Source organism: Perca flavescens, chromosome 15 (genome assembly GCF_004354835.1).
Source record: "Perca flavescens isolate YP-PL-M2 chromosome 15, PFLA_1.0, whole genome shotgun sequence".
In the NCBI taxonomy this organism is placed as follows: Eukaryota; Metazoa; Chordata; class Actinopteri; order Perciformes; family Percidae; genus Perca; species Perca flavescens.
In genome coordinates this window covers 9,181,733-9,200,436 of record NC_041345.1, presented here as the reverse complement: position 1 = coordinate 9,200,436, position 18,704 = coordinate 9,181,733, and the positions used below count along the sequence as shown (strand labels likewise).

The following is an 18,704-nucleotide window of genomic DNA, read 5'->3' as shown; positions in this document are numbered from 1 at the left end:
ATTTTAACTATGCCCGTTGATGATGCCTCTTGTGCAGAGCAGACTCCCCAGACTAATGTTCAATCTTAAAAGATTGAGCTTGGTCTGGTGAGAGCCAGACTATCTCAAGATCCTTTACATATAGGAGTAGTTCTAGACCACACTCTATAATTTACAACGACCCAACAATTCCAGTAATACCCCCAAGAGCAAGCATTTAGTGCGACGGTGGCGAGGAAAACTTCCTTTTAGTGAGAAACCTCGGACAGACCCAGGCATGGTACTATTGTCATTTTCATGGTACTATTGTGCTCCTATTGTTTCATTTTTGAAACAATTTCCCATAAACTCAGTTACTTACTGCTTTTGCATAAAGACAACATAGACCGCTGATTGCCCCTTGTAATACTCTGTATATCACTCGCTGCTGGAAAGACTGGCCCTGAGACAATCAGAGGAAATTGCAGGGTACACGAGGCTAGCAGAGGTTTCCAATCATTTAAAGGATGTTCTTGTTTGTTTGTGGTTATTGTTGTAATATCTAATATTTAATTTAGTACAATGTGATCCTATAATTGCAACTCAAGCCTGACAGCTGAAATGTGAGCATGGGGTATGATCAAATAAAAAAACATGATTATCGATGCCTGCTATTGCCATCACATACAAATTAAACACTGTGTGTGAGCAGCAAATTATGCCCATAAAAACACATCGTACTGTAAGTGCACTTTCACATGCACACACAGACACAAATGGGAGTTAAACGAGAAGGGTACACTTTGTTTCTGGGATTAAACAGTAGCTTCAGATGTGAGTGGATGTTTAAATGAACTCAGTGCTCCTGTGCTGGACACACACACATTCAGTACAGTCAACATTACAAGCTGTCCAGAGACACTGAGCCAGATATAAAGCCTTTGTGTGTTAGTGTGTAAATACAGCAAATACATACTGGAGCATTAGGAGCAATGTGTGCTATGGAAGTGTTGATTATCTTCGAGCTATCTCTTGATGCTTAAAAACACACAAAGGTGTGGATACGCATGCACAAACAAACACATTAACTGGCATTCAAGCAAACACACGCAGTTTTCTTGTTTTCTTAGAATTCACATAGATTTCTCTTGGCACATCACTGTTCTCACAAATTCCATTTTGTATTGTCTTCTTGTAATATCTACAAGATTTTGAGAAAAAGTGAAGAACTTTTAAATACTGTGCCAGGCAAGTTTGCCCTACCCTACTGTCCCTGACTCTGGGTTAAGAACTGCAAATACATTGACTGACTGTAACTACATTCACAACATTCATTTATCATCATTTCAATCTAATCTTGTGTTTGCTCACCCATCTGGTCTATCAGTAAAACATTCCTCCAGTATGTTAGATTCACAGTCCATTCCCTCTATCTTCCATCCCGACCACACTCCATCCTTCCTCAACTTCCCCTTGTAACCCTGCCCCTCAGCTTAATTGATGGTCTCACCTTTCTGTCATTCACTCACGTTTTATCTCTCTCTTTATTCCTTGGGTGCTCCCCTCTGAACTGGCACCCATTAGCCCCCCACTTGAAAGCAAACTCTTCAGTCTGATGCATGCAGCCCAACATGGCGAGGCTTCTACTCAAGAATGGCACTTCATTGAAATAGTATTCTACCGAAACGCATATACAGAAATGTATGGCAAACTATGAATTCTCTGTGTTAAACTTGGACATGGAAAGGTTCATTTCCTAAATTGCAAGCGAACTAGTTGAATAGAAAATCAACAATAAAATCCAAAAATATGAAATCCAGAACAAACCACAGTGAAAAAAACAATGGATTAGGAGCTATATGAGAGTAAGAGTCAGAAACATGTCTTGCCTAGAACTACAGTGGGTTCGATTATAACATGGGAAACACGTCTCTGACTCTCTGACCATCAGCCTGCTCTTCTCCCTATATAGCAACAGCTGCACCTCCGGTCACCAGTCCATCAAGCATCCTCACGGAGGACACCACTCTCATTGGACTCATCTCTGGTGGGGATGAGTCTGCCTACAGATAGGAGATTGACCATCTGGTGACCTGGTGCAGTCAGAACATCTCGGTGCTAAATGCTCTTTAGACAGTGGAGATGGTTTTTGGATTTCTGGAAGAACAGCATCCCCACCCGCCCCCATCACCCATGGGTGACTCCCCAGTCAACACTATGGAGTCCTGAGTTTCTGGGCTCCATCATCTTCCAGGACCTGAAGTTGGAGCTGAACATCGCTAAGAGAGGTGGTGGCTCGTTTGTGGGTAGGAGGTAGAAAAGAACCAGTAAAAGTAGTGCAGGGTGAAAGAACTGGCACAAAGAAAAAGGAGCGAAAGATAGCAAACAGAGTGAAAAAAAAACGTGGGAGAGAGGGGACGGGTTTGTGATTAGGAGAAAAAGTGCTTTCAGTTCTAAGAAAGTGAGAAAGTGATAAAAAGAGGGAGAAACAGGGAGGGAGAAGAGACAGGAGAGCATGAAATGACAAAGAACAGTGTTGAGTGTTGAGTTGACACTGGGAGCCAGATAATAAAAACAAGCCTCATTATAACTCTTATTGTCCTCAGGGCTGCTTAAGAAATGTTAGAAGCCGTCATTATTAGTTTACCTGCTATTCTCTTCTCTCACCTTTCTGACAGCTTGGCGAGGCTAGGACTATGCTCCCATAATTATGTCTGTTTTTTTTTTTTTTTTGTCCGTCTCTCTCTTTTCTACCTTACAACCTCCAGCAAGCCAGAGTAGGAGATTCAATTTAAAAAAGGGAAATCAATGTTTAAATCTTTCTCAGAGCGGTAACAATGTCCAGCACCCACTTTCAGTAGGATCATGTACACGATGATGGATTCAGGTAAACATGAGGTGGAGAGCTAGCAGTTGTCTGTCTATCTATCCATATGTCTATCTATCTATTTTTTCTCTACAGTACCTCTGTCTGTGGGCGACAGCATTTCTTCCCTGTGATAACACGTGCATGTAGGCATATCAGCATATGGCCCATGATCATACAGAAACAGAAGCTGGTTGGAAGAACAATGGCTTTGGTTGCGAGAACAATGATCTCATACACTGCTGACTGCACGGTAATGATCACTGCCACATTCACACTGTTTTGAAAGCTAAGTGTGCTTCTGTTGCACACACAGAAACACAATTTTAGAAAAAGCACACAGTAACGAGAAGAAACACGTTTGGTTTGATCAATGTGGCTGTATTTCACTTTTTTATATGAAATATGTGCATGTGCCCATAAGTTTCTCAACTTAATTAAAATCATATATTGACTTCTGTTTTTTGAAGTTGCACAGCACAACATGCAGTGAAAATAGAAAAAGAGCAGGATATGACATTAATGGATTATTACCACAAAAGACGAAACCTTTATAACTTTCTTGACCACTGCAGAGGTTGTAATTTTATTTATTTAGACAACTCACCACCACCTTCCATTTAGTACATCGTATTAAAACAACAAATCAGCCCGTGCAGTTCAACAGAAGATGAGGTGTGAAACTGCTATGACACAAACTAAATAATAAGACTAAAATAAACATTTACAAAAAAGCTCATTTTCCCTGAGGCGCAAGGCAAGTTCAGAAGCAACATTTAAACAGTGTTGTGCACCTCAATTCAGCCCCAACAGGCATTTTTTTTTTAAAATACTGTAGTTCAGGCAAAACTAATGATGCATTAAACAAATTTTCTTAAAAGTCTATTAAAGGCAGGGAAGTGTAGTAATACAGGAGAATGGCCTTTTGCTGCAACCGCTAGAGGGATTTGTCCTTTGAACATACATTGTTAATATGTAATCCAGTCCCTCCAGGATTTCGCGGTCTTTTTTTGAGATTGTTGCGGCCCAAAATGCCGGATTTTGCGGGAGCTTTTGTAAAAAACTGCAATAAAAGTTGCGATGTCTTTTGTATTTTAGTTGCAATGAAGTTGCAAGAGACAGTGAAAATTGCAAAAAAAAAAGAACTATTTTTAAACTTCTTTAAAAATAAAAGGAAACTTGTTTCTGGGAGAAGAAAACCACTCTGGGCTGGGTTTTCCTAGTAACCTTACCAAAAAGGCTCAGGATGCTGCAAATGTTGGTATAATATGAAAATGGCTGGTGGATTTAAGACAAAAAAATAATAATCGATCGCTGGTGATCAATTCTGCACAGACCTGGCTCATTTCGAACGAGCCTTCTGTGAGTGTGCATGCGCGCCAGTCGCGGTGGGAACAGAGTGAGCAGCAGCCCTGCCCACTGCAGAGAGCTGACAGGATTGAAACAGCAGCACATTTCAGCGACTTTAGAAAGAAAAAACGTTACAGCGTACATTGATGTTAAAATGTATACAGGTTGGTAGGACCGTCTTTCGCTATACTTAAAATAATGTTAAGTCAAACTTAATGGGAAAAGCAGGCTACAGCTAAATCAAGACTTAACAGTAATAACAATAAAGACAAATATTGAGTGATTGTATTTTAAATGAGCACAAGTAAAGTAGAACTGACGTAACAGCTGTTATATATGTTAACGGTTATTTTCAAGTTTTATTTTAAGGGTCTTTTAAAGTTATTACATGCTGTCTCAGCTAGCGGTTAGCTGAATTAGCTGTTAGCTAAACTAACGTTAGCTTGGCTGTCGACCGGAAGCGTGGAACAGATCGTGCAGTGTCGTGAATCCTTGTACAACAGCGCGGAACGGATCGCGCATGTGTCGCACATGTGCAGAACGGATCGTGCAGGCAGAACGGATCGTGGTAACTCTGTCTTTTTATTGCTGTGTCAATAAAAAGAGTTGGGTTGTCTTTGAAGTAACCTTTAGGGCTTTAAACCTATTTATCAACCCATACAGTGTGCAGAATGTGCTACGCAGCAAACAGGTCACTCTCATTCTAGGCTACCTAGATAACATAACCCTGACATGCTTCCCAAGTTTAAAATAACACCGGGCTAGGTCTCAAACGACACACTGTTCCTCATTTAGTGCTCCAGTTTCATCTTCTTGGCAATGTATGTGTGTGCGGGGGTGGTGATGTGTGCGTGTGTGTGTGTGTGTGTGTGTGTGTGTGTGTGTGTGTGTGTGTGTGTGTGTGAGCATCATAATCGAGACCCCACCACTCACACGTACACACAAATTATGACCCAGTAATAACTTCCTGAAACCATTCTGAAAATACTATATAACCCAACTTTTTTTAAAAGCACATTTGCTTATATGAGCTGCAGCAGAAAGTGACATGACAAAACAGCACAGAGCAAAAGGTGCTTGGGAGCTGAACTGAAAATCAGTAAGTGGCACCTCAGTTCAGTTCTTCACAGAGCTCACCATATTCTTGTCAGCATCTCTGAATCTGGTATGTGTGCACTGAGCAGAGTCGCTTGTTTGTTTACAGAGCACATCAGTGCAGCAGTCCTGTGTCTTGTATTAGTGCTGCAAGTATTAAGTGTTACAGAAATAATGTGGAACAGACATTCATTAGTTCAAAGGAGTTTGTTCAGTGTTCAAATAGAATACAGTTTGTCATAAATTCATCTTATTGTTGTAGACTATGTTTATTGGTACCAATAGATCAAATCCAAATGGAATAACATGAATAAATAAAAACTAAATACAGTGTATCTGAAAGTGAAGTCTGACTCACTGCCATGTCAAAGGGTGAAAAACTCCTCAGAACTGTGAGCGGTTTCTTCTCAAACGGATGCATTACCAAAGCAGCTTGGCCAATCAAAAACCAAATACAATAAATTGTTGCTATAACACCACTTCACAGCAGTTTGAAACATATACACAAAAAGCACAGCTACTGCCATCACACTAACAGAGAATACAGTTAAACACTGTTGTGGCCTTTTTGAGATGAAAAGGTTTAGCATAATATCAAAGTTGCTCCTTAACTCCGTATGGTAGAACAAAGCACGTTAGTCATTTTATCATATCATTCTTCATTACACCAATGTGTGACCAAAAGTAATGTCAAATTACTTTTCCTGGTCTAGGGAGGGAGGAAGAACCTCCATTAGCACTTACTGTAAATTAATGTAAAACTGCCATCAAAGGAAATCAGCACTTTCAATTTAATCTTTTACCATTTAAACCATTTGAATTCCCTCACAGTTATCAGTGTTGGACACAACTGCCTTCTTATAACAGTAATAGTTTAAAATAGACTAAAAGTGGCCTCTCACTTGATATCTTATTAATAACCACATCTTTAAATAATTTCAGTCATCACTCTACAGGGCAGGTAATGGACTGTTTCAAGTGTCCTCAATAATGCTGATGCTGTTGATGCTGTCTTTGCTCTAACACATCACAGTCCATTATTAGAGGACAGGAGATTTACACTAGGAGGCACCAGGGGATCATGCAAGGAGAGGCTAAAGGCTTAAAGGGACGCCTAAATGTACCGGCTTACTTGATATTAGTGATACTGTACAATTGTAATGACATCTCGGCTGTACAGATATTGGTGCTTTGGGTTGGTGCAGTGAGATGTGTAATGATGCCCAGGAGTGCCTGCAGAAAGTGAAAACCTGAACAGAATAAGCTTTAATAGCTTGTTTTCCTCTGATCCCTAGTGAATTTTCATGGAAGCTGCTGGTCTGAACAGTCCGTGCGAGATGTACGTGTAAATCATGCAACAGTATGCAGGCTGTCCACATTCTGTGCGAGCAAGGCGTTAGTGGACAAATATGGTCATAATCTCCAAGCATATAAGCCCATCCCCCACCTCCCTCCCTCTTTTTCTGAGAATAGTGAACATTAGAGACTACATGGACCTAGAAATATCATAGCACTCATAAAATATACATGGTAGATACACAGGAAAAAAAAAAAAAAAACACACACACACACACACACACACACACACACACACACACACATGCACTGTCCCTTGCTGCGAGAAGTATCTGCCCATGAAACAAACAGATTCAAAGAAAACCCCAAGCTGGATGTGGATACACAAAATCACCAAGGGAGGATTGTTTGAAGACTGCTTCATTCTTTCTTTGATCATATTTCCCTTTTCTTTCTCTGCCTCAACCTCTGACTGTCACGTATTATATATTTTTGGGCTGAACTGCTGTAGTATAGCAGTCACTTCTGGATTAGGCTTTTGCAAGCATACTGATCTGATTACAGCACTAGATAGGTCATCTTATGCAACATGTATGGCTCGCTGCATATGGGGGACGTCCCTTTCTCTCTCTCATGTCCCCCACTGTTTCTTCTCCTGTGTTCTCCCTCTCTCTTGGTTTGTTGATCATACCCTTAGTGAAATATATGGCCAAACTGTATTAAGTTATTTTAAAGGTCCAGAGCAACAAGAACCACATACATACACATTGCTCTCTTTTCCAAACGTATACCTATACTGTATCTCCATTTTTACATCATGAACAAGGACCATGCTTGGTGCTTGCACCATGAGTTTCCCTCAGCGCAAAACACAGCCACGACAGTTCATTCACTGACAACAGTATTTATTTCAAGATTACTCACACACTTTTAACATTAATTCAAAAAAACTTTTCAATGTGCCTCTGGTTACCCAGCTTCTTTGGCATAAAGTTCAGTTGCTCACAGATTTGGACGCAGTTCAATAAACAATATCTCACAGCCCAGTGTCCATCTGTCTGTGGTGTGTGGCAGTCATCTGAGGTCCAGCATGCTGCTGCATTTAAAGCCTGAACACCCACACAGGGGATTTCAATTATTGTGGCTGATTAGACCTCTGCTCAGGTTGGAGTGGGCCGGGGCTTAGATGGGACTTTATTAGGTCACAAATGTGTACTACCAATAGGTAGAGTGCTATAGAAATAAAGTTGTCTTGCCTTGCCTTGCCTTACAACCTCAGCATGTGGTGCCTGCCTGTCACAGAGGAAGTCTAATGTTAACCATACTGTGACAGCTTTTACCTCGCTGTTATATATGCTGTCTGCGTGGAGTTTTGAAAATTGTAACCACAATCCCCGTCCAACGTGGTGGTGCGCCGCGACCGGCTCTGGGTCGGCTTGGAAAGGCTCGGGACGAAGGTGGCTCGTGACTTTGGCCGCGAGCTTTACAGCGCCCCCTGTCTGGACCTCGTCGTTTCTTGGGGCCGTGGACTAAGTGCTCGCTGCGCCCTCTCTCCCTGCGGGGAGGTATGGGGGCCCCTGCTCCCGACGCGACTGTGAACCCAACCACGTTGCGTCGCCAGGACGGGGATCGGCTCACGTAAAAGGCGTCAAGGGTTCTGCGGCGATGTCGGCAACCGTGGAGCTCCGCTCTCTGTCAACATGCAGAGAGGACAGATATGCTCGCACTTATCACTTATGCACTCTCAGGCACCGATTGATTTGAAGTGAATCGGTCCTCAGTAGTAGCAACGTAATTCGGTCGGTACCTTAAAAAGTACCGAATTTGGTACCCAACCCTAGCCCTAACTGGTGCAACAAAGCTAACAAGAGACTCAGGAAGATGTCAATCAGTCAGTCTATACACACCCACACAGTCCTGGGAAGAGGTCCAATCAGACAGATTAACTCAAAACACCTGTGTGGGTGTTCAGGGCCTTTAAAGGGTGAGTGTAATTAGACAACAAGCACCAGCTGTGTCAATTAACTCACCTGGTATTGCTCTCATGAGCCATCCCCACACCTCTCTCCCCCTGCCACTAAATGCAAACCATGCCCACCTCCACAATGCTATCAAAGCACTTACGTCTCTTCATGTAAACACTGGCCATTCACATCCTTGGTCTCTGACTGACCGGCCCACATAGAGGGAAGAGATCACATGATTGGCCCACTGGTTTGTCTCTCAGCTGAACAGTCAACCAATCACATCCTACTATGGCCCACCTCCATCCTACCATAGAGACAAAGCGCATTGCGGTGAGCTGGTCTGGGTCTCAAAAGTCTAGGGCTGATTTTTTTATCCCAGTCCAGCCATGGGTAGAACTAAGCTCAGTACATATGTTGTCAGTGTCCTGAGGATATACTATAACTTGGAACCATATTGGACTGTCTTTCTCTGCTGCAAAATATAATTGCAATTACAGTAATAGTTGCCCTTAGTTCTTTAATCTGTCACTGGCACTCTTACACACACAAGGCACTGATAATTACTTCAAGGTTGCAGCTTCATTAGCCAACAGACCTGGAAAGCGGATTAACACTTTAAAGAGTGGAAAGAAATAATGAGGGAGGATGTTGGGAGTCAGACAAATGTGAGGTAATGTTAAAAGTTGAGTTTGAGCCATAGAAAGAGAATTAGGTCGGGACAAAACATGACATAAAATTAAGGGTGTCTGCAACCGTCGTCTTCAAGGCACCTAATCCTAACCATAACCATTGCCTTCCAGGCAACGCTGCCTGGAAGACGACATTGGGGGCTTAAAACCCCCAACAACGCTGTGCTTCTGCCCTCACTCGGAAAACTATTTTTTTTCTTTTTACTTTATTGACAAATTGTCAAGTTTCCAATTGACTGAAGATATAAGTTATTGTTACATTATGTTGTTAATAAATGTTTTAAATTTGACAATGTAGTGTGGTACATTGCGAACAAAGGTCAGATATTATATTGCATAAAAGTCTAGTCTAAAAATGGCATAGCAACCTGTGCTTTAAAAAAAGAAAATGTAAAATTCGTGAATCAAATCGAACCGTGACCTTAGAATCGAAAATGTAATCGAATTGAGGATTTGGATAATCGTGTCAAACCTACATAACATGATATATATATATATATATATATATATATATACATAATTCTTTCATTTGCAGCATTTTAACGCATATCTGCCTGCATGTGTGTTGGCCTCTGTATCACTGGACATATCTGTGTAATGTATATGCGTAACTGTGAGTACCGTCGTTCTGTGCTTCTGACTAAAGAACACATTGCAGGAGGGGATGAAGTACCACAGAAACATTTACAAATACAGAGACAGAGCAACAAATGGATCGGGAAAAACTTAGAAAGAGACAATATACAAACGGATTGTATTTTTTTTTAGCCTTCTCTCGGCAGTAAGACTCAAAGCATAAGCTCAGTGATGGTGCAAACACTGTGTCAAAGGAGGAACGGGTCAGTGATGTAACCTAATGTGAGCAGGATTAGTAAATGCTAGACACAGCATACTGGTACACTGAATGCCACGGTAACACCACAAAAAGTAGTAGGATAGGCAGGAACACAGTAAGAGATGGAGAAATGAGAGTAAGTGAGAGAGAGACAAGGAGGAATAGAAGGAACCTAAGAAGTATTTATTAGTTATATTTGCATGAAATAGAAGACCAACCAATGTCTTTCATAAACAGATGTAGGGGAGTGGAAATATATGCAAGAGAGAGAGCGTAATGGAAAGAAAGTGTGCCAGTGCATAGGTGAAACACAGACTACAGAGGTGTGAGTGCAGATAGATAGATTTGTCTATGTGCATACGTACAGTAATAGTGCCTTCCCTTCCTGTTCTTTATCTTTTTCTCCTCCCTTACTGCTGAATTTTAATCAAAGCTGAGACCTGCATGTGTAAACTAAATGATAGTGAATGAAAGAGGAGAGGAACATTTGGGTGAAGAGGAAATGAGTTGGGAAAGTATGTTGCACGCCTGATTAAAATACATAAAGTTCAGGCAGTGGGAAAAAAGTCATGATTTAAGTGCAGGTCTCCGCTAATGTCTAAAAATATTACCGGGTTACTGCTATTTTTACTCTTTCTCCGTACTGGCTATGACACAGTAGTTATACAAGGGTAGCCAAAGCATGGGCGTACACAGCAAATATTGTGCTTATGATTGATGATGAGTCAGAGCACGATTTAAAATCCAAATATTTGGACTGATAGTGACACTAGAGACAACATCATTCAATTCGTCAAAATCTGTAGGATGATTCCACCTGGCAGCATAAACGTGCACATCAATGCACATGCATGCTCATGTATTGCTCCCAAACAAACACACAGATGGAGCACATAACCTCCTAGGCTGAGGTTGGGGTTATTCACATTACACTTGTGCTGTCAAGAAACCTCATAGGCAGCTGTGAAAGGGCATCCAAATGTAAGGGGAATTTAAATCTGCATACAGAATGCAAATAATATGGCGGAAAAAACTTCCCATTACTGAAGTAATGGGAGTCACCACTGAGGTAAAATAAACTGGCTATCAAAAAGGTAATTGGCAAATGCCATTTTGGTTCCCAGCTACCTGAAATGTGTTAAAAAAAATGTACTGGCGGCAATCAAATCTAGTGGCAGTAACCCTTACCCATCTGCTTTTTCAAGATAAAAAGCACCCACAAAGGACAATTTAAAGCCACTTGGACGTCTGAGATAATGGGAAAAAGCAAAGCAATGAAAGTCTTGGTGGATATCAGTCAAAATAAACTCAGAACTCATCAGTAAAACATGTCACACTTTTGATGAGACTCAAACTGTGAGGTAATTTAATGCTTCATTCCTTCAGCCCTCCATTGGCAACACCCACATACACACATACATGCACACACAGCTTAGGTGTAACACACACACACACACACACACACACACACACACACAGCCAGACATAAACATACTCTCAGTATACTAGTCTCAGTTCTCGGCTGCCACCCAATCGATAATCCCATTATAGCTGAAAAGGCTCTTTTATATGTTCTGATTGAGTTTGAGGGGAGGAGGAGGAGGCATGGTTTATAAGTAAAGCAACATTTGCTAGATTGATGGTTAAATGGGGTAAACCTTGACAACCATGACAAAGACACACCAGAATTCACACAACAAACTACTACTTATGAGGATGTACAAACATTACATCAAGTGAATTTCCATCAACACACAAAAAACCTATTTCACATAGGCCTCATGGACATGGTTATTTGTTATCTGCGAGAGTAATGTGAGGAAGAACAGCCACCTTGTCAAAATAAAATTCTAAGTGCCTTTAAGCAAGGCTCCCAGTGCAACAGTTCCCTCAGGCTGTTGCTGTAACAATCTGGTCTTCATTGGCATTCACATCGCTGGCAATCATAATACTGTGTAACTGCTTCAACAATACAGTACATACAACAACACTGAAAGCAGCTCCTTAGCAAAACATCAGCTAAAGTTCAACTAGTTCAAGAAATATTATGAAAAGTTGCAGTCTATATGGATGAACTTCTTCAAATTGCTTACAGCATCAATGCATGGTGTGCTACATGTTTGACAAAGGGTTACCGCGTAGAGTTAAAATAATATTCCGTTCCTCCATGTTGAATCAGGTGTAAGGAGTACTGTAACAGAAAACACAAGTGGACACTCAAACTCTATCTCAAATTTGCTCAAATAGCTTGAGGAAGGTCTTGAGTATTCCAGGGACGGATGAACCTTCCAGAATGTCACACCATGTTATGTGCAAAGATATAGATAAGCTTTTTATTATTACATGGATTTCAAACTGGACTCATTATTTATGGCTAAAGCTGGAAGGCACCATCACCTGACATATTAATACAAAATTTTTACATGTTCCATGTCTATATATATATCTCCTTAACCATGTCCTTTCCATCTGTACAGACTGAAATTTTGCCACCATTATATCTCCTTCAATTATTGAGAAGCCTGCCATATTCAAACCTCTTTCCCTGTCTTCTTAATTGTCCGCCCCTGTGGAAATTGAGCACATCTCTCCAAGAAACAATAGTGCGTAAAACATCTGACACATGCTGGATAAAAGGCTGCAGTATTCCAGGAGCACAGCCAACATGTGACTGGAAGGAGCCATATGAAAACACCTCAAGTGTTAAAAGAATTTTAACAACGCTGTTAATGACTTCGAGATCTTAGAGTGACAGGTTTAATGTCTTCCTCAATCCCATCAAGCAAGTCAATAATTGCCTAACAGCCTATAACTGTTAATAGTTTCTCTGTTGGTTAACTGAAACAATGTTAATGTCTAAATATTCTCTCCTTGGCATGCCTGGAATGATGTCAGTGCATTTGGCTCACAGCAATCATCACTGCAATAGTAGTTTCACACTACATGCATCATGTCTCTTTAATACCGCCTGCATCATCTAGAACAGTGGTTCTCAACCTGGGGGTTGGGACCCCAAAGGGGGTCGCAAGTAGGGATGCAACGATTAGGCCGGCGACAGTCTGGATGCGTCGCGTGAGCGTGGCGTTTCTGTTGCGTGTCAGCTGCGTGGCGGCTGCGTGGATTTTTCGATGTCTTTACACACCAGAAACGTGTCTGCTAGCCTTGTCTGTACACATGTATGTTTCCCATTGATTTACTGCACTCAAGCAATAGTATACTTCATGTTAAACATAAATATATACTGATGTGATTACAGCAAAGACAGCATCGGCAGTATTGACGGCAAACAGAATATTTCGTTCTGTATTGACAGGTGCAATATTTGAAAAATCGATTTTTTATTACATTTATATCTGCATTCATGTCAAAACCTAGAGACTTTCAAACATCAACATGTAATTTATTGATATGTAGCCTATTTGTCTCAAAATGACATATAAACATCTTTTCCTATTCTAGTTTTGGGCTAGAAACGGCCCTGCTAGCTGGTGTGTCTAAAAGTTGGAGGAGCTGCTGGACAAGCTGCACCTGTCATAGGAGTAGGAATAAATGCGATGGAGAGATCTCTTTGCAGCCTTATGTCCCACAGGTAATGAAGAGGAGTAAGTAAGTAACGTTACATGGTAACGTCAGTGACAGAATTGAGCTGTTGCAGAGTTTTGACTCGTACGAACATAACAGAGTTGTCAGCTCGCTCGCTGTAAATGCAAACGTCGTCGCTTTACTCGTTAGCTGTTAACTGTAACGTTACCGTTAACATTAAACAGGCTAACGTTAGCTAATTGGTAACGTTAACCAGCTGACAAAACTTAACAACAACATTAACAAACAATAAAGTCACTAGCAAGCTTACCAACTTGGGTTGAATTCCCTGTTGCAGCTGCAGCTGTTGTGAGGTCAGGGGCTGGCTCTGCTCTGTTTTCCTGGTGTTTGCTAACTTGATGGGAATTAAAAAAATTGCAGCAGTAAGTTATCCCACCACGGAGAGCCACTGTCACTCTGACAGTCAATATTCTCTTAATACTTTGGTGACCGGACTGGCGTCTGATGTGCCGTGTGTGTGTGTGCAAACGCGAACGTTTATGTTGTCAAGGAACTGCACACACTGCTACACATAACTTGCAGTCAGTTAACACTTGGTGCAGCAGCGGCTTTACGATTAATTGACCGTGGCGTTTTAAAGCGCAGTTAATAGTGAAATCGGTTAATCGCTGCAACCCTATAGTCGCAAGATCATTTTTGGGCATGTGAAAGTTATCACGATGATTACCCCTGCTTCATCCGACGACTGGGCAGTTGATGGTTGTGAACAAAAAAATTAAATAACATGACTAGACTAGACTGAGATTGTTTTTTACATTTACATTTATATTTTATTACATTTTTACTTCATTCACAGCGCATCAAACATCCATAGGGCCATACTGGTTCCCTTGATCACTCCAAGTTCTTTGTTTTTACAAGCACAAGTCAGGATTTGAAGTATCAATACTATAATATAATTATATAATATATAATATAATAACTCAGATACTTATAAAACTATATGAAATGTAAGGGACAGTGCATCCATGTGCAGATTTTCAAAAAAAAATGTATGCTATTGTGAGAGACACTGAGTCAGTTTTTTGACAATAATAATAATAATAATAATAATAATAATAATAATAATAATAATAATAATAATGACTAATGATCACCACAAAATTAACATGAACGTGGCAGTTGAGTTTACTCTGCATTACATTCTACTTAGAGGATCATTTTCCTCAAAGCTAGCACAGTAGGCGGGAAGAGAACGGAGACGAAATAATTACAACAATTACTTCTTTTACTTTATCTCCGCTTGACACACACAGCAGACTCACATTTGCACACACATACGGAATTTAATAGCTGTGGTAAGTGAAGTTCTGTCAGCAGTAATGACAGTGTTTCCAGTAAAATAAGTGCAATAAAAGCAGGGGAGATGGCATAATATATACCTTTAAAGACACTAACTAATGCTTTCACCGCAGCGCTTGACTGTATTCCAAAGACTTTACACACACTCACACTTCACATACACTTGTGTAACATACATGACACACACACATGCAAACGTACACACGGTATCATCCCTGGTATGTGCTTTGTAGACAAAGGCCAGATATGCTGGGTATATCCTTGGGAAAAGACACAGAGTCACACACACGTGATGAATGACTTAGAGAGGAGATCTTCAACAGAGGGTCCGGGACCCCTGGGGGTGGGTCCTCAGTTACTGCAGGGGGGCCACCAAATAGTGGTTAATTTCTTGAAAGTTTTTTTCAAAAATTGAAAATGTCTTAAAGGGTCCATGGCATGAAAATTTCATTTTATGAGGTTTTTTAACATTAATATGCGTTTCCCCAGCCTGCCTATGGTCCCCAATTGGCTTGAAATGGTGATAGGTGTAAACCGAGCCCTGGGTATCCTGCTCTGCCTTTGAGAAAATGAAAGCTCAGATGAGCTGTTCTGGAATCTTGCTTGTTATGAGGTCATAACAAGCGAGGTTAACGCCCCTTTCTCTGCTTTGCCCGCCCAGAGAATTTGGCCAACCCATGAGAGAGAGGCATCGTGGCTTTCAAATGAGCAAAGTGGCAGTTGGTCAAGGCCACACCCCCACCCTCCACCTTGCCCCTCCCTCTCTCCTCCTCAATAGATACAGACACAGAAATGGCACGTTCTGAGGAAAGCACATTGTGGGACTGGCTGTAATTCTGCACCAAGGCTGAATTTCGGGAAAGAGACTTCAGACTTAGTATTAGGGGACCACTGAGGCCTATATAAATGCATCCGAAGAGCACCATGTCATGGGACCTTTAACATGAATCCAACAATATTATTCGCAAATATAAATCCACCTATTTGTGAAAAAGCCCCACTGATGATAGGCTTACGGGCCTATAGGTAAGGTAGTCACTAAGGTAGCCATCCACAGATACAGTTAATCCTAAGGATTCACTCTGCCTCATGTATGTTTAACATTAAAACATGATTTATAAATTCATGCCAACATGCACACAAAAAAAGGTATGTAGTATTTTATGCACTAAAAAGGTACAGTATGTATAAAGGCTTTAGGCCACCCTACACATTTTTGTAGGCCCAGTTTAATACGCAACTTAATTTTATACAAAATATGTAGTAGGGGGTCCCTGCGCCGTCTCTCTTTCAGTTAAGGGGTCCTTGGCCTAAAATATAATGTTGAAGACCCCTGAGACAGTCATACAAAGGAGTCCATGTTCAAGAATAAGAAACTCTGACAAACCTCATGTTAATGCACAACAGGAAAGACATTACTTTTTATATTTAAAAACAGAATCGCCAACCTGTTTCCTGTCTTTGTTGCAACTTCTCACTCTTCGGCTGTCTTTGTCGAGACACAAGATTGCTCCTTTCTCTCGTCTGACCACTCTGCTGTGTGTCCTTTATGAAAACTGGAAATTCTGTAGAGAAGTGAAGAAATAAATGATCATTAAGACCAAAGTTGCTTTTGTCTGTTTATTTAGCAACAAGGAATAAAGCAGAATTCATAGAGTTAATAGTTTCAGCTGAAAGGACAGAGGCAGGGGTCAATGCTATTTTTTTTCCAAGTCGAAAGATTTAATAGCGCATAAAGAATTTCAGGGGCGCAATGAAAATCTATCAAATAATGTGTTTTTCTTTCATGAAAAGAATACAAGGAGACATTTACAAGCAAAGGGATTTCATTTATTTGAATAGAACAAGTAGCCTAAACTAGGTTTTTGATTATTTCTGCTTCAAACTGTATTTCTTTAATATTTATGTAATAATTTATACTTTAAACTGTACATGGTTCAAGGTTCAATTATTATCATTGTACATCAAATGTCCCACTAAATCCAGACAGACCTTTGGAGAATTCGCTCCAGTCAGCTAATAGAGTGACTTACATAAGGTAACTGCTATTACTGGTACACAGTGATACATTTTGTACAACACGTGTTATAAATACAAAACGTTATGAAGTGTAATGTTTTCTATTTTAAAATAAATTTTCTGTCAATCAGTACACTGAATATACAGTCGCTGTGAAACCGCCTACACATGATCAGAGTTAAAACTGCGAGGTAGGGCGCAGACAAACTGTGGCGCACTGGTTTTAGTTGCATCTTGAAAAATCAGCAGCTACTGGTTCAGAGTTGAAATAATATGAGCTTTAAACGCGGCACTCGGCACCAATTCCGAGCGATGTGCGACGCCAAGGGCGCGCTATGTTCCAACCTTAGTAAGTAGTTATAAAATAGAGAATAAAGTTTGATACTGTATCAATGGCTATCACGCTAATAATAACATTATTGTTTATTAAATGTTTATGGTATATTTAGTGTTCTTCTAAGATATTAATAGAGATACAGTGAAAAGTAAATAATGCATCGTGAATAGACTTGAGTTGAGACAGAGAGAAAAAGGTGAGAAAAGGAAGAACGGAGAGAGAATGAGAGAGGAATTTCAGAATCATACTGATTTTTCTCTGCATCGACAGACAAGAGATGCGCAATAGACCCATGACAAGCATGAGAGATAATACTGCTGAGACGGCTTAATACTGCTGCAATTCAATTCAATTCAATTTTATTTATAGTATCAAATCATAGCAAGAGTTATCTCAGGACACTTTACAGATAGAGTAGGTCTAGACCACACTCTATAATTTACAAAGACCCAACAATTCCAGTAATTCGCCCAAGAGCAAGCATTTAGTGCAACAGTGGCGAGGAAAAACTTCCTTTTAGGGAGAAACCTCGGACAGACCCAGGCTCTTGGTAGGCGGTTGTCTGACGGGGCCGGTTGGGGGTGTGATAAATAGTGGCAATAACAGTCACAATAAAGATAATGGAAGTATGACTAGAAATAGTTGTTGTAGTAGTTCATGGCACACAGAGGAAGAATCTATCTATCTATCTATCTATCTATCTATCTATCTATCTATCTATCTATCTATCTACCATATGCCTTGGACTCATCACTTTGCTGCTCTCTCTATCCCTCCTTCTTTCACAGTCCATCCTTCTCCCTTTTTCTCCTGCTCACATTCTCTCACTTCTTTTCAGCTGCATGTGGTTCACTTAAATTAACATTACCAGGGCAGACAAGCAGGATAACAATAATGGTGACAATAATGGCTAATGATGCATCAGAAGGATACAAGGTGACAGATGGCTGGGTCTGTAAGTGAGACTATATATAATGAGATGCTACCTATCTTTCTGTTTTAGTCGCAGAGCAGGACACCTGTCACATCACACCTCAAGCAGTCAGTACACAACACACTGTGCCTATCTATGAATAATTTGTGCAAATAACTGTCAGAGAAACTGTCATACACAACTCCTTCTCTCTCTCTCTCTCTACTGGTCTCTCTTTTTCCTCTCTGCCTCTCTTTAACCGTCTCATTCCCTCTTTCTCTCTCTCTCTCTCTCTCTCTCTCTCCTTCCAGCACTCCCTCCCTGACACACACACATAAGCACAGACAAACCCACACAGACAGCCTTAATCAGTTATGAGAGCCTGGCCGGCTGCCCCAAAGTGAGCTGAGCGTGACATCTCATTTTCAGCAGTAATACTGGGCTGATCCTGCTCCTCCCTTATAAGTTAAATAG

At 40.7% G+C, this 18,704-nt stretch overlaps 1 protein-coding gene across 1 annotated transcript in view; it reads right to left on the bottom strand.

Annotated features, from left to right (window-relative positions):
* Positions 1-14,160, bottom strand: part of elfn2b (extracellular leucine-rich repeat and fibronectin type III domain containing 2b) — a 41,543-nt gene extending 27,383 nt beyond the window's left edge. The window contains exon 1 of the mRNA XM_028599460.1: positions 13,910-14,160. The gene's annotated coding sequence lies outside the window, so the exon portion shown is untranslated. The remainder of the gene's footprint in view (positions 1-13,909) is intronic.
* Between the last annotated feature and the right edge of the window lie 4,544 nt (positions 14,161-18,704).